The sequence below is a fragment of the Sorex araneus genome, chromosome 5, assembly GCF_027595985.1.
Source record: "Sorex araneus isolate mSorAra2 chromosome 5, mSorAra2.pri, whole genome shotgun sequence".
Lineage (NCBI taxonomy): Eukaryota > Metazoa > Chordata > Mammalia > Eulipotyphla > Soricidae > Sorex > Sorex araneus.
The window spans coordinates 147,306,018-147,327,526 of NC_073306.1; the positions used below are offsets into that span (position 1 = coordinate 147,306,018).

General features: G+C 46.5%; 1 protein-coding gene across 2 annotated transcripts in view; it reads right to left on the reverse strand.

Annotated features, from left to right (window-relative positions):
• HS3ST1 (heparan sulfate-glucosamine 3-sulfotransferase 1) overlaps window positions 1–21,509 on the reverse strand; it is a 30,935-nt gene that overhangs the window by 8,494 nt on the left and 932 nt on the right. The window contains exon 1 of one of the 2 annotated variants that reach the window (XM_055140267.1): window positions 21,413–21,501. The exons of the other annotated variant lie outside the window; for it this stretch is intronic. The gene's annotated coding sequence lies outside the window, so the exon portion shown is untranslated. Of the gene's footprint in view, window positions 1–21,412; window positions 21,502–21,509 lie in introns of those variants that run through there. 2 annotated transcript variants of the gene reach the window in all.

The window sequence follows — 21,509 nt, forward strand, 5'->3', positions numbered from 1 at the left end:
GGGATCCTGTTTGCACCTTTTAAATGAAGAGAAGGAAGTGGAAGAGACCTCCTCCAGCCTTCCTCTGGCCTTCCATCCACAGTCCTGATGGAGGGTATCATGTTTACAGAAGTAAGCCGGACGGCAAACATAACTCTCAAATTTAAGGAAGGAAGGAGTTACTGGGTGAGCCAAGGAGGCTTGAAGGTGTCTCTGGGGTTGGCGGCCAGAATATTTAAATTGCAATGTTGTTTCGGGGTCTCTGACTCCCATGATATAATAAGGAGGGGCAAAGACAGCTGTCCTGTGGGCAGCTTGCAGCTTACCCCAGTGGGTGAAGGACTGGGCTATGCAAGTGCAGGTAGGAGTTGGTGAAACTCCCTGACCAGGCCTCTTGCAATCCTTGCTCCTTTGCCTTTCAATGCTTTGCAGGTAGGATGCTGGGTCTGATGCCTGATGCTGCATGATCCCCTGAGCACTACAGCGAATAACTCCTGAGCACAGATAAGAATTCCACACCCCTTCCAAAGGAAAACAATGAAAAATAAAGAGTCCACATGTGGACCAGCACAACCAGTCCCCTGGGTAGTTTGTTAAAAGTGCAGATTGTGGCCCATGGGTTTGGGAAAAGGCCTGAGATTCTGCATTTCTATTAGCAAGTAGGGGAGCTGGTGTCCTCACCTCACAGTACTTGGAAAGACAAGGATCTGGGAGTTTGGAATGTCTGTGCCCATTGGGTTTGTACTTGGATGACCTAGACATTGGCTTGGGGTGACCAACAGTCTGTTGTTTTGCATTTTTGGCTGTTGCAATTAAGGCTTGTTTTTCATTCCAAGATTGAAAACAGTCGGGGTAGACAAAATAGGGAGGGATCAGCCTGGCCCCAGAGGTAGTAGGAGCTGGAGATGAGGTGGTCGAAGGAAATGCCAGACTTAACAGAGCACGAGGACTTAGAGCCAAAACTGAGACTGAGAGCTCAGTTCTATAATGCAGAGTCCTCCAGAGAGCACTGAAACACAGAGCTAAAGATCGAATGCACCACTCTTAGATCCCAATCATGACAATGAAAGAAAACAGTCCATGAGGATGCTGAGGACCCCACCCGATTGCCTGGGCTGCAGCAAACCTTCAAATCACTATTGCTATTTTTGTTATCCTCAAATGAAAAAAGACACGGTGCATCTGTGAGACCCAGGGACAGCCATTATGCATTCGCTCATTTGTGCAGCAGTGACTCACTTAGAAGGAGGCTCAAGGAGACCTGTCCAGGGCTCGGTCAGTGAAGGGCACACAGTAGGTCCTTCAGAAACATCCCTGGATGGAGAAGGAGCAGCCAGATGGGCTTAGCAGCGAGGCCCGGAGGGGAAAAGGGAAGAGCAGCAACTTGTCTTCTGCATGTTTAATCTGCGTTGCTGAGCACAGAAGGCAGCGGTGACCTAAATAAATCCTTCATTAGGAGCAGCGAGCTCTGGCACAGGCAGCGCGGCAGAGCTGGGTGACAGCAGGACGGACGGGCCTCTTGTTCCTCAGTGCTGCTGAGTGAAAAAGGGGCCACGGGGGCAGCAACCAAGCTGCCTCAGCACACTCAGGTGCCCTCAGCTCTAGCCTTTGCCCTCGCTGAAATCCAAACTTCTGCTGGGAGCCCAGGGAAGGACTATGAGTCGAGCTCACCGTCTACACTCACAAGTCTCCTGAAACTGCCAAGAAAGACATTCATGGTAGGTGTTGCCATCTTGGCTTGGCCTGGTGCCTCCAGGAAGGGAAACTGAGATATTCAGAGAACAGGAACTATGAGGTGAAATATTCAAGGGATTGACTGATTCTGGAAACAGATCCCCTGATTTCTGACTCACTGGAACCCAAACATATAGACATGTTATTCTTTCAGAGTCAGGGACATTGGGACAGTTTGTTGCTGGGCAAAATGATATATAAACTATTGAGTAAATTCTTCCATGGGTGGAACTACTTAGAAAGAAGTATTGTCTCATTTCTTGCACCATCCTATATGGATTGAAAATCAGTGTCTTCCCAAAATTCTTATGTGGAAGTCAATATCCAGTGGGTTGGAATTTTCTGGGTGCGGGGGGGGGGGGGCCAGGGAATACCCAGCAGTGCTTAGGGCTTACTCCTGGCTTTGCACTCAGGGATCACTACTGGTGGGACTCAGAGTACTAGATGTGGTGCCAGGGACTGAAGCTGCCCCGTGTAAGGCAAGCACTGAATGCACTCTACAACACAGCCTCTGGGATGGCATTTAAAGGTGGGGTCTCAGGGTTAATCAGGTTTAGCTAACATCACGAGGGAAGCACTCGTGGTGGAATTAAAGTTCTTATAAGAAAACAGAGTACAGAACTGTCTCTCCACTTCACGATGATGCAACAAGAAGGCAAGAACCTCACAAGCAGGAAGAGCACCCTCAGTTGGAACTAAACTTGCTGGTATTCTGATCTTGAAATTCAGAGATCCCAATTGATGGATAAACATTTGCTCTTACTCATGCCACTGTCTTTGGTATTTTGCTGCTGCCCTAGGAAACCAACACAGCATACTTAGAAGAAGTAGTCAAGGAAAAGCTATTTGCTAGGGCCACATTCACTGTTTATGTCTTTCCAGGAGCAGCACGCATTGTCTTTGGATTTAGGAAGGTGAAATGAACAGAGAAGCCAGCTGGCCCTGGATGCCGTGGCCAGCAGCCAGGCCTGTGGTTGTCTACAGAGCCAGCTGCTGCCAACTCTTGTAGCTCTTATTGGAAAGCAGGGGCTGGTGTGGTCGAATTTTGGGGGTTTTTCAAGTTTCAACGGTGGATGTGGATGCAAACATCTCCGATTTTTATGACTGTCATGAATGGTTATTACCCACCCCTATAAGGTAAGAGTAAAAGATCAAAAGTTTGGAGAACTCGTCTACAAAAACCTAAGGCCTCCATTTCATTTACAGGGGATCATTCAAATGTTTTTGAGGCACCCATGACATATCTAAAATCAGAAATAATTGTCTGTCCCCAGGATCCTATAATGAAGAAGACACAAATGGAAGGAAACCAATTGCTGAGCTTAATGTGACTGAAAGAGAGGTCGGGAGTCAGCCTGTGTGGGGAAAGGAGTAGGTTTGTTGGGTGCAGTGTCAAGGAGAAAGTCATCAGTGTCTGGAGATAATGTGGGAGGGACTTAGGGTCAGTTCACAGGCGGTCCCAGGGGTATCCATGCCCAGAGAGTTGGCAGCCAGAGCAGAGCTGGGCAGGGTTCAGGGATGGATCCAGGCTGGAATTGAAGAGGGAGGTAGAAGAGGCTGAGGCAGCACATGCCAACAGAGCCTCACTTGGGATTCGAACCCCAGCGGAGGAAAAGAGCCATGGCAATGAGACAAAGCCCCACAGCCTGAGACAGCAACCCAGCAATGCCAGTTACAGGCTCCAACTTGGGAGATGGTCATGAAAAGAAATCTGAAATTTCTGATTTGACTCCAGAGCTTGTTTTTCCTTTCCTTGTGGATTCACAGGTCTTGGCTTACAGGATGATTTAAAAACAGGCATTTAAGTGAGCATGTAGTTTTCACACAGAAGGAAAAGTGGCAACAGTGATTAAAACATACCTCTGTGTGCAAGGAGTTGAGGAGAAAGACATCAAAACAGTGAATGCACTATACTGCATCTGCCACAGCTAGTTCTCATTTTGCATCTTCTGAATTGTTTTCCTTTTCTGCATTAAATCATTGCTTTTTATTTGAAAGCACTTAATAAAGCAATTGTACATTATTTCCCTCAAAGTTCTTCTACATACAGTATTGACTTTTATTTGACCACTACTTTATCTTCACTTACTTATTTTTGTGTCTTGGTGAGGGTGAGGGTAACCACACCTGACTAGGCTCAGGGCTTATTCCTGGATCTGCATTCTTGGGTCACTCCTGGAGATGTTCAGAGTATCGTATCGGGTACCAGGCAGTGAACCCAGGTTGGCTGCATGTTAGGCAAACACTCTGCCTGCTGTACTATCTCTTCAGTCCATTAACCACTACTTAAAATTTTTTTTTAAATGTTATTCAAAGGGCTCTTCCTTAAGGGATATTTTGGATTTTACAAAATGGATAAAAATCTCATTTGCTTTTCATTGGAACTTTAACTATCTACAATGAGTTTGCTTTTATACTCACGATTCCACTCATCTGGTGCCTTTATAGCACTCACCTGAAAATCTACACATGCCATTGAATATTGCATTGGACACAAACTTTTCTGTGTTCTCTAGCTATTGTTAATTTTATTTATTTATTTGTGCCTAGACTCTGATTAAGACCTGGATTCAATACATTAGGGAACCGTTTATAGATTATGCTTATCCTTTCTGGAAGAATACAAGACAAAATTAATATTATAGAAAAGTTTTCAATGATAATAGAATATACATTTGAAAAAACCCTTCAGCCTGAGGTGAGCAAAGGGGCTGCATACAGCAGATAAGATTTCCCTTTGGCGAACTCCAGATGGTCAGCTTAATGACCCTCTGAGCTGGAGAGAAATAACTTACTCTAGGACTTTTGCTTGTTTCAGTGACATAAGCAAGCAGAATTAGCAGGGAAAAAAAAGAAAGAAAGGAAAGAGATGGGATGTCTAGGTTCTTTCCACATGCCACACTCTCAAAATAAATGAAATCACAGTCTCTTTTGAAATAAATGAAGAAACTATATTTGAAGACTGTTAGAATGTGAGAAAACCAAATTATCAGTTCTCCCAGAGTATCCACAATTCAGAGTCGATAGCTAAACAGATCTGTTGGCTAATAGGCACTGCAGGATTGGAAGCCAAATTGCTATGTTTTCCCACAGATTTTTCAGGCGCATGAAGGTTTGTAGGGTGTAGAGGTGTGGCAAAGATGATAAAGCAGGAAAAAAAGTGTCAATTACACTAGGGGAGAGGCTGAGAAGACTGATGAACAGTACGGAGAGATTTCTCTGACAGAGACATCTAGAGATAGACACATTACAGATCCTGAATACATATATATCACACAAATCACACTTAAAACCGTGTCTTCATATTCATGGGTTATTGAAAAATAGTAATAATAAGTGTAATAGCTTGCTTATAAATAGTTTGTTTCATTTTTCAAAAACAAAGAAGAAAAAGAGCATGGAAATGAGCCAGACTAGCTCAATATTTCTTTCTTGAACTTGGGTGAACAAGAAAAGAGCAAGGGTACTGGGGTCCAGAGTTTGAAGGACACACAGTGTACAGAGAGACTTTCTCCTACCTCATTATTTTGGACTGTTGATTAGATTTTATGGGGACTTAGTGGGGTTCACTGGTGGAACACCCTTCTATTCTTCTCCACAGGTATCTGATGCATAAATTTTCTGTGTATGTGGTTGTGTATACATGTGTAAGCATGCCCATAAGAAATGAAGTGTTCAAATTCCATGACTCTCACACTCCCTCAAGGTCTTTTAAGGGCACAAATGTGTTAATAAAGTTGACACACACCTTGCGATCCTGCCATTTGTCCTATCTCATGATGATCCAAGTTTCTAGAGATACCAACAGAGTAGCACTAGCGAGGGCTACAATGATCAGTCATTCACAATGCTTTCCCACCAACAACCTCCTTCATTCCAGCTTTGAATTTCAAGTGGAGCCAAACCCATAGCAGCAGGCTCAGAGTATGCATCGTGTTGGGCTAAAGAACAAGATTTGGCCAAAGAACTGTGATGTAAGTTCAGGAAGCTTTGGCAATTGTGCTAAGATGTCAGGATTTGCTGTGCATAGTTTGGGTTCAAAGGTTTAGCTTTAGTAGAGAAAGATCTTGACCACTGTGCATCACTAAACTAAATCCAAAAAGATTTCATCACAGTTCTTGTCCTCCTTCTTCCCTTGACACACCCCCGGGTCATGCACCATTCACTCAGGACATGCATGTCAGACTCCTAGTGGAGACCCCCTCCCAGACATTGTCCAAAGCATGGGAATATGATCTACCATTCTTCCTCAAAGGATCCTACTGTGTAAAGGAAAAGATCAATATAAACCCAAATATCTTCCAGACAACAAGATGAAGGAAGAATCTGGGAATTAACTTATGCTAGGCAAAAACTGTTTTGTTTCATGTAATAGCCAGAGGGTGACTGAGGATAAAAACCAGTTGAGGGATCCAGCAGATAACATAAAGGGCTGGAGAGAACCCAAAGGGCTCTGATTCTTGGTGCCCCAAGTTGGATTCCCCCTACTATATTGTCCCTCAAATATTGCCAGATATTAATGGGTGGGCCCTGACCCCACTTCCTATAGCCCTGGTGGGCCTTGAGCATCTTTGCATGGAGTTTGCTAGGAGTATTGCTAGGTCAAAACTGGCCACACAGCCAGACTGAGTAGCATACACAGAGGGCTTAAATACTGCTAGTGAAACAAGTAATGCAAACAACAAAAATAGGTTCAATGCCATTAACTCATGCTCAATCTAAAGTATGTAAGTATGAAAATAAGAATAAATGCCGTGGAAAGGTCAAAGCTAGTGATTCTATATCTACTGGAGGCTTCATCTTCTATTGGTAATTTGCTCCTGGAAATGCTCTGTTACTTCTGGGCTTCAATTTCCCCATAAGGAATGTTTCCTTGCATAGTGAGAGGCTGGACAAATTAAATGAGATAATGCCAAAGAAGGCAGAGCCTGGCAGGCTACCTGCGGCATTTTCAATATGCCCAAAACAGTAACAATAATGGGCCTCATTCTCCTGACCCTGAATGCGACAGGGGCAAATGGAGACGTTACTCGCGCCCACTTGAGGAAATTGATGAGAAATGGGATGGGACGACAGTGATACAGTGAATACCAAAGAAAAAATCCTACTCCGGTGTTTTTCAGCATGTGGATGCCTGCACACTGGCACAGTTTCATGAGCTGGTGCTTTCAAACCACTATCCTGACCCACTAATATAAGGCAAACGCTGTAGACACAGAATATCACTAGAATACACAGAAGAAGACTTGGGAGATCTGTTTTCAGGCTTCAGCTGCAGAGATGTCTTTGGGGACCTGACTCCAAGGACAAGGGAAACAAAACCAAAAATAAACAAATGGGACAATACCAAATTGGAAAAACCTCTGCTTGGTGACAAAGAAAGCCCTAAACCAAGAATGTAGTCTTCTGAGGAGAAGGTATTTGCAAATAAAACGTGAACAATGGGTTCATATCCAAAATATGAACAAAACTCAACAACAAACCGAACAACCCAACTGTCAAATGAGCAAAGCATCTGCATAGACTCTTCCCCAAAGATAGTCCCGGAATTGGTGGTACAGGAAGAGACAGGAGGAATTTCTTATTAGGACGGTGCAAACAAAAACTGCAGTGAGATGAAACTACACACCATGAGCATGGTAAAGGCAGGGAACAACCAGTGTTGAGAGATATGGACCCTCATAGACTCTTGGCAAGGATGTAAATTAGTGCGCCACCGAGAAAAGCTCTATGGAGATTCCTTAAGTAATAAAAACAGAAATTTCTTACAGCCAGTCCAGTTATCTCACTCCTGGGCATTTGACTAAGAACACAAAAATGCTGCTTCAGAGAAATGGTTCAGTGCAGTTTTATTTACAATAGCCAAGAACAGAAAACGGCCTAAGTGTCCATTCCTAGACATCCAGACAAAGAAAAAGTGGCGTAGATTCACAACAGAATACTAGTCAGTTACATAAATAAAAAGGATGAAATTCTACCACTGGCTACAATATGGATGGACATAGAGGCTATTATACTTAATGAGGTATCTCAAGAGCAGTAAATAACATATGATTTCACTTGTTTGTGGTATATAAAGAAATCAAACAAATGGAACAACTAAATAAAACAAAATAAAACTGTTTAGACCGTAAGACCAAATTAGTGGCTGCCAGAAGGAATGGCACGGGCAAAGTGAGCAAAGCTCTGGAAGGAAGCATGGAGTTAAACTTTAGTGGCAAATTTGAAGCAGTCTATACAGACTCTGACTTCTAATGACACACGAAACACACATGCCTGAAACCTATGTGTTACAGAACAGCTTACATGAATCAAAAAACAGCTCAATGAATAGTTTGATATTAGCTTGAGGAGAAGAATGAAGGGACAATGATAGCAATCATGTGGATTTTTCTAACAACTCGCCTGCTCAAATAATTGCTGTAAGCAGAGGAAGGTATTGCAACATCCCCAAAGCTGACAAGGAAAATGCAGCTTCTGGTGAAATGCCTCACTCTGGCTGTTGGTGGAAATGCGCAGCAAAAGAGCAGAAGGTAAGGCCGGGCGTGGCTGTCAGATACTGCTTCTAAAGCTGAGTATTCTGAGCTAATTAGCTCGAGTGCCATCTTTAGCCAAGGACCCTAAGGAACAGTTGTGGAAGGAAGCAAAGGCAGCAGGCGACGGCTATTCTGAACACGTGGGGGTTTCAACTGCAGGGTCTGGGGGCCTGTGTCCCCAAATCCTCCCAGAGAGCCTCATGCCACCCCCACATGGCAGCTGCCAAAACGGGTCCAAAGTGACAGAGGTCCCCATCAAGCAATAAAGGCAAGTTCCAACCCACACAGGGACCCACTGAGCTGGGCATTGGCTGGATCAACAGGAGGGCAGGAACATTCTGGAACGGCCAGGCACAGGGGGCCACTCGCTACGCAGAGAGCGTTGACTTGGCTAACATACAACGTTGCGGCACGGCAAAGAGCAAAGAGGCTCAGTTCGGTTTTCTGAATTACAACATCCGTATTCGAGACCAAGACTCGTTTTCTTTCCTTTTCCTTTTCCTTTTTCCTTCCCTTCCCCTTCCCTTCCCCTTCCCTTCCCTTCCCTCCCCTCCCCTTCCCTTCCCTTCCCTCCCCTCCCCTCCCCTCCCCTCCCCTCCCCTCCCCTTCCTTTCCTTTCCTTTCCTTTCCTTTCCTTTCTTTTCAAAACGGTATCCTTTGGGCCAGAGCAATAGTACAGCAGGTAGGAAGTTTGCCTTGCATGTGGCCTACCTGGGTTTGATCCCTTGTTATCCTATATGGTTCCCTCAGCACTGCCAGGACTAATTCCTGAGTGCAGAGCCAGAAGTAACTCCTGAGCATTTTCTGGGTGTGACCCAGAAAATAAAAACAAACAAAAAAATTACTAGCTTGCTTTATTTATTTATTTATTTATTTATTTATTTATTTATTTATTTATTATGGCACCATCACTTCCAAGGTTACTCATGACTGCGTTTCAGGCATGTGATATCCCAGCATGTGATATCCCATGGAGATTGGTATTTTTAATTTACTTTCACTTCCCCAATCTGCACCTTTCCTCCAGCACCCTCCAGCTCTAATCCTGGCCCAGGCACCTGGCGGGCAGAGGGGTGAGGGGGATGGTGCTGCTCACTCTGTGTGGCTTCTGCTGCTGCTCAGTAAAGCCAGCCCTTTCCTAAGGGATGCAGACTCCTTCCGAAGTCACTGGTGGCACAGGGAGCTGCCCCTGAGAGCCGAGAAAGCCAGTGGGGCTCCCTCAATCAGAATCCTACAGGAGAAGCTGAGATAAACATCCGCCTCCACTGCCTTCTCCCTGTGGGTGCTGGTCTCAGAGGAATAGGAGGGGGGCGGGCCTCTCCCTGGAGCACACCTGCTCTGCTGAACACCCAGCAGGAGCCCTGTGCGGGTTGCTCCCGGTGACACAGGCCACTGGAGCTCACAGCCCACACAGCAAGTCACACCAACCTGTGGCTGGAGAGAGAGTTCAACCAAGGGCCACCGGACCACTACGCCTCCCTGATTTGATCTGGGATGCAGTGGGGTGCACCCAGTGAGCACCCAGGAACTCAAGGAGAGGGGAGGCTGTCAAAGATCCAAGGCGGAAGGTATGGGATAAGGAACACCTGAAAAACTCCCCCTTCCTGACTCACCTGGGGAACAGGGCCCGTGGCCAATACACACCAAGGACGAATGTGGGAGAAGGAGGCTTGCAAGGCTAAAATGTGAGTGTCATTCTGCTAGACTAAATCCCAATCATTATTTTTATTATTAGAAGAAATCAAGAGGGCTGCCAGCTGTGGAGCCCCTTCCATGTACACTAAAAACTGCATGAGTCACTGTATTCACTTCTGCAACTGGGGTCTTTCAGTTTCTACATTCAATCCTTGGGGGCCAACTGTCTGTTATGTATTAAGTCAGTTTTGATCTAGGTTGGAGGGTTCTGGACAACATTAATTTCTTCTCAAAATTTAATCTGCCAAAACAGATTCAATATTAGAGAAATGGGGAAATGAAAACTGCATAATTAAAAATCATGAGTAAACGTGGGGTTAGAGACATGACTAACTTGCCCAAGGGGCTATTTGAATGACTCCAGGTGCCTAAGCCCAGATGTCTTCTGTATTTAGGGTCCTGCCTTAATGGTCTTCAGAGTCCTGAACACTAAGGCTGAAAATTACGAGTATCCAGGGAACATTCTGCATCAGGGGACAAGGCAGAATCCTCGTTATATTTGTGTTTTACAGAGATTTCTTGGGTCAAGGGAAGAGATTAACTCAGAGAAAATATTATAGATTGCAAATGCTTGTAAAAGTTATGATGCGGGGAAAAAAATAGCAGAGCCAGAAGAATAGAAGACAAGATTTGTATTTCAGCTGAAGACAGCAATAAAAAAAGATGTTATGAAGCTGAGCAGAATCAATCGTCAATTGCAATGTACAAACATCAGTGTAATTGTTGCTCAAAGGCACGAAGGACCAATTGAGATTTACTGTATTCAGTTAATGGTCCTCCTCTGCGGCTTAAAATGCCCATGACTCAGTTTCCTCTTTTATGCTTTTGAAGGACAATTTTTTTTCTTTATCTTATTTTTGTTGTTGTTGCTTCACATTTTCAGAATTGAACACAGCATCTCACATATGCACGGTATATGTTCCGCCATTGAATCACATCCCCTGCCTTACTCTTCTGTAATTTTAACCTGTGGGCATGTGACCTAGTTTTTGGCTACTGGGAGCCAATGAAAATGTATGGATACTTTTGAGAAAGATTTCCTCCTCTGATTAAAAATGTTCACAACCAAGCTCATACCTCTCTTCCTACTGTGATCTCCGGGGATGGGAGGCAGAGGCCACCTGGAGTGAGAGGGTCTGTTAGCCGGAGTCAGACTAGAAGGCGACTGAGAGACAAACCCTTCAGGACATTCCTGACATTCTGCTTGTCACACAAAAGCCAGCTCACTTGCAAGGAGAGCTAACAATCCCTGTTCAGCACCCGGGTAGACACACGGGCTCTGGGCTCTCTCGGGGACCGCAGCTGCATTTTACAGCAGGGCTCCAGCAGCCGAGGTTCACGAGGATCTAGACTACTATGGCACAAAGAGCAGTCAAGGCTCAGGGAAGCCTCCCCACTTCCCTCGAGCCAAGCACGTCCAGGAGATCTCCCCTTCTGGAGCAGGGCGTCAGGGTGGCGAGTCTGAGCGGCTCTGGGTGTCACAGTTTCCCCATCTCCCAGAAATACACAGAGAAATGGATACCCAGAAGAGGCAGTTCACGTGTGTGTGTGTGTGTGTGTGTGTGTGTGTGTGTGTGTGTGTGTGTGTGTGTCGTCAGGCTTAGTGATGAGGAGGGAAACAAATCAACTCACAGTCAGGAGTATAGAGGCCACCCTAAAATCTTGTCTAAGAGCAGATGTTGCGGGAATAGAGATTTCAGAGCAAACCAGAAGAACCCTCCCCCACATCACACCCACAGTCGGAACACCATGAAGGGCCATGGTGGCCAGTCCCTCCACAAGATGGCACTCAGCCCCTTGTCTGCAGATGGATCTGTGATTTCTGTTCCTCTTTCCACCACCTCCTGGATCCTTTTCCGACTTGACTCTCACAAGCCTCTGTTTCTTTCTCTCAAGGTCACTGGCAGGAAGCGGGGTTCCTGAGGCCTTGTGGGAGGAGAGGGGAGAGGCATGTGCCTAACATGACTGCACAGGAACCGAATCAGGGGCTCCTGGCAGAGGCTCTGCCCCTACCCGATCTGGCCAGCCAGGCCCTGGGAGCCCTTTGCTGGAGCTTTGCTGTCAGTCTTCAGCCCTGCATGCCTGAGGTCTCTGCGTCACCCATAGCTCTGTCTGTTCTCCACCTGTGACTTCCCCTAATTGCCCTTTCTGTGCTTTTCCTGCATTACTGCTTCTGATGCACTGACAAGAAGTAATAAAGAAGTAATAAAGTTTGCATAGATTAGATAGACGCTCAGAAAGTAAAGAGCCACAGACTGAGTTAGTTTCCATAATATGATGCCTGAGAATTTGTGCTAAAGTTGAATGCCAAGACACTGAACTTGTTGCACTTTAGAGTCCAGATTGCATATTTTTCCGTTCTTATTAATCTTACTTGTAACAAAACATTTACTTATTTAGTTTGTAACACTGATTATGTACCAAGCATCGGGCAAAGAGCTGGCCTACCTTGTAGTTAAATAGGTACTAAATAACTCCTTGCTGCAATTTTAATTAGGCCCATTTGAAGGGATGTGGAAACTGAGGCTTAGAGAAATGAAGAAACTCCCCTCCCTCCCATTTTAGACTGAGAAGTCTCCAAGTGGATCCTAACGGCTCTCTCAGCTGATTCCATCTGTGTGCTACACATAATGCTATTTTGCCTGACCCTATTTCATATAAATGCACTGTTAGTGAGAAACTCATATGTAGACTCATTCAATGCAACAGCAACTGGTTATTTTAGCCTGAGCAATTTGCAGTGTTGAAAAAAACAGCATAAAACTCGACTTTGGAAACTCCACAAGCAACCAAGGCCTGATTAATTTAGCTCCTCGCCGGGTTATTACCTGCATGGAAACAGCAGAGTGTCACAGCAATTCTCAAAAGGACATCATGTAGCTCTTAGGGGACATCTGTGGGCTCCGCTGATAACATGAGGTCACGACTAGGGTGGCGGGGGTCTGTAAGGCCCTCTAACTGCTTTATTAGTTTTGGACTCAACTGACAAGGGAATAATTTCGGGGTTGAGTTTCCAAAGCGCAAAGAATTACCTCAGAGTCCTCAGCGGGACTGTTGGATGAACCTCCTGGTTCTAATTCCAGCCCTCCAGGAAGAGCTCGGAGCAATATTTGTGTTCAGTCAGGGGCTGTGTCTGGGGCTGCAGTCATGGCCCAGTGTCTCACCAGGGCAAACCGTAGGGTGCGGGGCAAGTTGGACTCAAGCCCTTGAGAGTTAGGACATCTGACTTGCTCACGTAGGGTGCTCGGTCCACCAGCTCTCTACTCCCTCTCAGCAAATGGATGCGCTCTCCCAGGCTTGCTTGTTCTTCTGCTCCGCTCACCAGGCAGAACAACCCTCCCTTCCCTCCTTTGGCCTGATAGAGTATTAACCAAACCATGCTCAGAACTGTCACCATGAAGACAGGAAGTCACAGCCAGCCCCGCGGTACTTAGGGCTGTCCTGTTAAGCGGCTGCAACTTGCAGGGCCAGTGCTTAGCCCTGCAGTGCTGGGGTCCTCAGGAACATACCTGGAGGCGTTCAGGGACCAGGATGGACTGGAGATAGAACCGGGGGCCGCTGATGTTGGCATATTGAATGTAACGAATTATTGTGAACACTTTTATAAAAATAAAATTAAATTAAAAATAAAAGTACCTGGTGTCTTTGCATGCCAGGACTAAGCTATATACCTCGCCCCTTAATAAAGAATTTCTAGCTGCAGTTAAAATTCACTCAATGAGTTATGCCTTTATCTTTACTCTCCAAGACACACTTCCACTAAAATTCCAAGCTGCTTCTGTGAAATTCAAATGCAACCAGGTGGCGGGTCCCTTTGTCTGTGAAATCTACCGGTGCTCCACAAGGTTAGAAGCTTCCTTGGGCATGGAGTTACACATCTTATAAGACAGACCCTCTCGTCAGTGCAATGCTGACAACACAAATACAGAATCCAAAGCCCAGGAAAGTCCTTTTCCCAGGATGATCCAACTAGGAATGAGGAGAGAGAAATTCAGACAGATACTGTTTCTAAGGTCGCGCTGTTCCCCCCGAGAACCGCTCCCAACCCCAAGCGGAGAGCAATCTGGAACTGACAACGCAGGGCGCTGAAGGGAAATCTGCTTTTAAAGAGAATTAAAATAAAGTGCGTTTTCCAGGGGAGGAGCCCAGCTGGCACTCCTTCCCTGTGCCTCTGAGTATTTATTTTTCTGAGCACAGCTCTGGTGGTATTTTCATTTCAGCTGCATCTGCAATCACCTTTCTCCCTCTGTATTTTAACTGCTGAGACAGGAGTCTGATTTACTCTCCTCAACTAAAGGGAAGGCATTTGCATCAAACAGGGCAAACCAGCACCTCATCTGCAGGAATTATAGGAGAAATTCACCAAGATGCAAAAAAAAAAAAAGCATCCTGGAAAGTGCTGAAGTGGAAGTTCCTGCCGGATTAAAAGGAGCTGTGATGTGAAGAGAGGGACAGACATAGAATGACTGCACTCATAACATAATATGATGCCCAAGGACAGTAGAGACAAGGCTAGGAAGATTTCCCCATAGTTTGAAGCATGCCTCATGAGCTGGGGGAGAAGGCAGCTGGAGTAGAGAAGAGATCACTAAGTTCAATGATGGTTGGAGGGATCCTTTGGGATGGGAGATGTGTGCTGAAAGTAGATAAAGGACCAAACATGATAGCCACTTAGTACCTATATTGCAAACCACAATGCCCAAAAGTTGAGAGTATGGGAGAAACTGTCTGCCACAGAGGTTTCTATCGTGGGGGATGAAAGTCGGAGGGGGGAACACTGCGGACATCAGTGGTGGAAAATGTGCACTGGTGGAGGGATGGGTGTTTGACCATCGTATGACTGAAACTCAAACATGAAAGCTTATAACTGTATCTCACGGTGATTCAATAAAATGAATGAATAAACAAATAAATAAGGGAGTTGTGAGTGATGGAAATCAAAGTATGCAGCTCAGATTAGAGGAAATGTGACTTACTTAGTCTCCCCCCACCAACTTCCCCATGCCTCCACCTCCCCTATCTATCCCTGCTACACACACACACACACACACACACACACACACACACACAGACACCCAGACACACACACACAGACACCCAGACACACACACACACACACACACACACACACACACCACCACCACCACCACTGAAACCAATCAAGTCCCTACCTCAAGCCATCTGCTCTCTGCAGGTGAGGATTACTCTGATTGCTCTCCATCCTTGGTGAGGAGGGAAGGAGTCCCTTCCCTTTCAGTCTGAGACTAGAACCTGAGGAGCAAGCAGCGCTCCACTTCCCTCTGCAGACTGAACACCAGAGGCCAAAAGCAGGGCAAGCCTGGAAAACGATCGCACTATGGAAGTAAGGAACTTCGATCTTTCTTCTTGTCTCTTTTCCCCCTTCGTCATTGCCTTCCGTTTTTTCCAGCCCAGGACACTTGTGCACACAGCATCTGTTTTGCAGAAAAGTTGCAAAAACTTGCGATTATTCTGCTGAGATTGGGCATCAGGAAGCCCCAAAGGAACAAACAACTTCTCAAAGAGCTGCGGGCCCTTGGGGAGTGGGGGCGATAGGCATGTCCATTAATGGCATTTTGTCCTTGCCCTTTGATTTTTCTCTCCCCACCTCTCTTCTGAAATAACCACTTTCCCCAGGAAATGTCCTTCATTTCCCCAGAGAGTTAGAAGAGATAGAAATGTCACCTCTGGTTTCACTGCAGAACAACCCTGGAAGCAGATGTACCATGAGATTGTAGATCTTCATGGAAGAAACAGACCCAACCCCCCACAAATATTTACCTGTTCTCATATTTTAGGAATGATGACCTTGTGAGGCAGTCAGTATGCAGGAGAGATTGGAAGCAAGGGGTCCTGCAGGACATCCCAATGACCATCAAGACCACAAAATCATGTTGAGGAAGAAATTATTAAGAGGGAGGAAAGAATCAAAAGAAGAAGAGGTTTTCCCAGAAAATCCCTCCCTAGAGACCCTTGAGGAGACCAGAACACTAGGCACTTTGAAATAGGGCATTTGTGATAGGTTACCTAATGGCAACCTGTCCTGAACCAAAACTGTCCTGACAGCAACACTTCCTATCAGAGGGAGCAGGGGAGTGCCGGAGAGTCCTAAAGGGACTTCACACTCAGAATGCAGGTTTTCAGGACTTGGTTTGGGATGTAGCACCACAGAAAATGGCCTGAACTAGAAAATGGTTCAAAAACCATCCATCGGTGGGGGTTGGGGCTGGGGTGGTTTCAGGGACACGCTGATGCAAATACCTAGCAAGTTTCTGGTACTTTCCTGGTACTGCATTGCAAAGATGCTGTCTGACTTTCCAAAGGCAGCAACTGAAACTTCTTGCGCACATTCCTGGCTCGCTTGAAAGATCCAGTCTGCTATGCTTGTTGTGAATGTTTCCCATACTATCTATAAGTTCTCTGAAGCCTAGTCCTGGTTTTGCCAGTGTATTTCAGTCTGTACCTGGAGCACCTGCGTGAGGAGCAAACTCCAGACTAAATCAATGTTGGTTCCATCAGCTATAGAGTGGAGCAGTGTATCAGAACTTTACACACAACAATGACTCCCAGAACAGAATCAGGGATCCAAATTCCCATCTCCCAAATCTTTCATGGCACACCACCAAACTTGACCTTGAAGATATCAAGTCAGACACTGCCAAGGTCCTGGAGTTACCTGCTCCCAATTGTACCTGACATTCCCTGTTGCTGTGTCCCTTTTCTTCCTACCCTCAGCACATGGTTTTCTCGTGCTTTGATCTGTCTCCTCCTGCAGCCAAGAAGCATGAGAGCAATGCTTCCCATCCATTTTTCTCCCCTCTGTGTTGCAAGTCAGTAGAACAACACTCAGTACATGGATAGAACTCAACAGACAAGAGCTAGAGGAATAAGTGTGATCCCTCTAAGTCCTTCTTAAACAGGAAGAAGGATGCCCCGCTTACCCAGCATCTGATAAAGGGATACCCCAGACTCTCTGAGGATTCTGAGGTGCTGACTGTACCAAGTGTGTGATCCCAACCAATTTCCTCTCCATTTTCAGAAAATCAAGGAAGGCCAAGCCCTGGGGGCCTGAGAAGATAAGGCATTTATCTACATGTCTTGTTTTGATGGGTTCACATAGCATTCTACTGAATTAGCAATGGAGACTTAGAAGAAAGTGGATTCTACAGGACTCTGTAAACCTACTTTTCTGGCAAACAAAAATCTTTCATGACCAGACTAGGCATGAGGCCCGCCTGGCAGTTTTTGCAGCTTGAGCAGCAGCTAAACCCAGGTTTAGGCAGTGTTGATTTCACCCACGTTTCCGCAAGCCTAGACCCTGCAGCAAGAATGTGAGTCCAGGATCCCTGGTGGAAAGCCCCCCAAAAGCACACACCAAGGAGAAAAAAACATTTTTCAAAAGCAAAAGCAAAGTAGTTTACCAGGACCAACTTCCATTATGTTCCAACGATTACTTAGGAAAGTAGCGTATTCATTTTTTGATGTTTCTTGAAGTTGCATGGTGCCACTGAACAATCATGGCCTGTAACATCTGTCTGGGAAAACTGGAGTGTGAACTTCCTGTGCAAGAAGGAGGCTAAGAGGAGTTGTTTCCCAAGGCAGGCCTGACGATGAATCGTGAGAGGCTCTATAGCTGCTTGAAATTCTGGCTTTATGCAGGAGAAGCAGAACTTACTGGAATATTGGAAGTTACATGGGAAGGAATGAGGGACCAAGGGAACGTGGGTGATCAGGGAAGACGTCAGGATCACGCCCTGGGAATGACACTCTCGGGACATTCTGGGACACTGAGGCTGCTGCTGACGCCACCTGAATCTGTGCCCCATGGTGATAAATAAACACCCCACTGTCCTTGCATCCTTCAGCGGGTCTCCAGAGAGTCCGGACTCCAGGTGGAATCGTCTACTGAACCCCAAACAGAGCTGGGAGAGAGGAAAAAGGAAAGAGGCTCCAACTCCTACCAGGAGGCATGGGGTGGGGGTCCTCAGGGTCAAGCAAGGGCTGTGTTGCTTGAAGGTGAAGAGCATTGATTACTGAACACTTCTCAAAATTCAAAGTCTGTTACAGACTAAGATTTGGGTGGGGTGGGCAGGGCAGAACCACCCCAGCAGAACAGGGCTGTGAAAAAAGAACAAACAGACCCCTGTTTCAATCTGGAATTTTTTGTACTTTCAGAAAATTAATGAAGTTTTTTGATCTGCAGATTCCATTTTTTTTAATAGAAATGATGCCATCTGCCTGCACACTCAGCTCAGAGTCGCTGTCAAGATTGGCTCCAGCTCTTCATTCACTTGTTTCAAAAATATTTATCGAACATCTCTTTAGGTGCCAGGCCCCAAATTATTGAACTTAGTATTGAACAATATCAAAAAAACAGTATGGACCCAGTGCCTTATGCTGGCAACAGATTCAGACAAGAAGCCAGAAGCCTTCTGAAACTGGTCATCTATGTCTTTATCTCAGCCTCTGTCTGAAATTTTTGAATAATTAGCATCAAAGCCCTTTCTCTCTCCTCTCTCTCTCCTCCCCCCCATATATGTGTGTGTGTGTGTGTGGTGTATATATGTATATATATATGTATATATATATATATATATATTCTGAAATGTTACGCAGTGCAATCTGTTCAAAATCTTAGATTGAACCTTGCCCCTAACAAGAGCCTTAGAGTTCTTAAAAGCTGTGAAGCCCGGTATGCTTGAGAGATTTCAGGAGGAGTCCTGACCAGAAGCTATTTCTTAATATGAATTCTCTCTCTCAATAATGTTCACAAGCATGCAGTTCACACAAACACAGATACACATACCCAGGGACAACACACTAGAACATCCTCAGAGAGCGAGGGCTGCAGGAAAGGGAAATGAAGGAACTCCCAAGCACGTTTCCTCCATCAGCCTTCGCTCCAGTGCTCGGCACAGAACTGTTCTTATCTTACCCTGAAATGTTTTCCCCCTGGAGCTGGCAGAGGAAAGGACCGAGGCTTAGGGAGGGCAAAATCACTGGCAAATCACTTGGCATTGGCCAGAGCTGGCTCCTGATCCAGTTTGCACTCTCACTATCCCCTGCGGGGGACACGGCGGCCTTCAGGAAACTAAGGTCAGCAGTGGGAGCAGAAGGAAGCTCCTGACACCAACCTCAGGGGGACCACCCAGGACTTCCACAGTGCTCTGGAGCTGTAGTTTCCCACAGCTGCTGGAAAGTGAGTGCACAGCCTGCAGCAGCTAGAAAGCTGAGGTGCTTCAGTCCTCTCGGCCACCATCTCAAACAGGGGCCCTGGCCCAGAGGCTGGCCTGTGCAGCCGGGGAGCAGGCTTAGTTCAGACCAGTCACCATTCTTCTCTGCAAACTCTAGTTTCCGCAGAGAGAAGGTGAGTGGGCACCAGGTAGGAGGATGCCCTGACTCTAGACAGGTGAGTGAGCCCCACCATGCGAGTCACAGAGGCTCATACATCTTCCTAGTCACCATCAAGGCAGGTTCTATTGGGGGACACTCCACCAAAGGCATGGGGGCTCCCATGTGGCTTTCTGTGGAGCGCTCACTCAGGCCCTGGGGTCAGCGGGTGCTAGGATACTGCGGTGCATGCAACCAATGCTCTGAGCTCTTTCTCTCTCCCTGCAACCAAGTAAGAAGGCAAGAAAAGCTTCTATACTTCTGTGTCTATTGAAGGGCTATGGGGATGTTTCAAGTAAAGACCTTTTCTTTTTTCTTTTTAACAACAAAAGCACAAACTCTAACTCTGAGATTTCCAAGTAAAGTGTTCAAGAACATGTGCATCGTAGATCCACCAGTTAGACCAGAATGCTGCGTGAGATGTCATGCAAGGAGAGATGGAGAAGAGAGCTAAGAGTTCTGGGGTTCCCCCAAATCCTTTTGCAAGCAGAGGTCCGGCTTTCTATCAGGTTCTCCAACAAGGCTAACTCTTAAAGCAACAGTGCATTGCTTAGCAGGACATTGTTGAGCCTGGCCCAGAAACTGCATAAGAAGTTTCACCAAGCGCCTCGCTGGTGTCCTAAGTTATTGCTTAGACTTAAAGTGCTTACTCGGGAGGTGCCTGTTGTCCATCTCCAGCTCATCAAAACGCAGATTAAAGAAATCCTGAGAGGCTTCTTCTTCATGAGATGGTCTCTCCCAGTTCAGTGCTGGAGAAGAGCTTATGTAACATCATGCTTTCATGCTTTCTCTCTCTCTCTCTCTCCCTCTCTCTTTTTCTCTTTATTTTTCTGTCTGTCTGTCTGTCTGTCTGTCTCTCTCTCTCTCTCTCTCTCTCTCTCTCTCTCTCTCTATATATATATATATATATATATGAGGGGACCTACTGGAACTTTGAAGAGCACTCCTGATATGTTCAGTTAAAGCCTTCATCTCCTGGTTTTCCAGAGTCAGGCTTATTGAAATTGCACCTAATCCACACTGAGAAAGCAGTGAGCAAGAATAATATTTCCAAAAGCCTAAGGATGCGCTAAAGTAAAGACTGATGCTAAAGTATGTTACCAATCCTTCCTTCCTTCCTTCCTTCCTTCCTTCCTTCCTTCCTTCCTTCCTTCCTTCCTTCCTTCCTTCCTTCCTTCCTTCCTTCCTTCCTTCCTTCCTTCCTTCTTTCTTTCTTTCTTTCTTTCTTTCTTTCTTTCTTTCTTTCTTTCTTTTCTTTCTTTCTTTCTTTCTTTCTTTCTTTCTTTCTTTCTTTCTTTCTTTCTTTCTTTCTTTCTTTCTTTCTTTCTTTCCTCTCCCTTTTCTTCCGCCATTTTTTCGGAAGGAATTCCTGGGATTAACCCTTAAATAATCACCTTTCAACAATATAAGGTGAGATTCGGATGCGAAGCACAAATGCCCGAATGGGCCCCCAGATGCGTGCGAGCTGATGGACTGCGGCTGCGGAAGCCGGCCAAGCACTGCCGCCTGGCGCCAGGCGCTGACGGGCGCGGCAGCTTTCGGGGCGCACACTCTCCGCAGCCCTGGCCGCTCTCCGCACCCAGCCTAGTGGCGTCTCCTTTCTAACCTGGGACCTCTGCAGCTCGACCACTGTGGATTCGGAATTGCCTCACCAAATCCTCCTCCCTCCCACCACCTAAAGCATCCTGGCGCAAGTAATAGCTAAAAATAGCGGACAGATAATGCGGGGGTGGGAGTGGGGCTGGGGGCGGCGGGAGGAGTAAGGCTCCGCAAGCAGAGGTCGGGATTGGCCAGGTCCTGCTAAGTGTATGGGGGGACTCCGGAGCGCTGGGCGGAGGACAGCCACCCGAGCGACTAGAGCAAAGCGAGGGTGCCAGGACGCGCGGACCGCGCGGGGCTGGGATGCCAGGCTGGCTCGGCGCAGGCAAAGAAGCCCGTGGCCAGAGGGGCCCACCCGGCCGTCCAGCCTCCGGCTTGCCTCTTCCAGCCGCTTCTCATCCCACCCCCATCTCCGCTGTGGCCAGAAGCGTGAGGCGCGCGTCCGGTGGCCGAGAACACACCTGAGGCCACCAGCTCCCTCCGCCAGGTGTGTGTGTGTGGGGTGATTCGCTCCCAAAGCTGGTTGGGGCTCCTCTCCCTCATCCTCCTCGTGGTGCT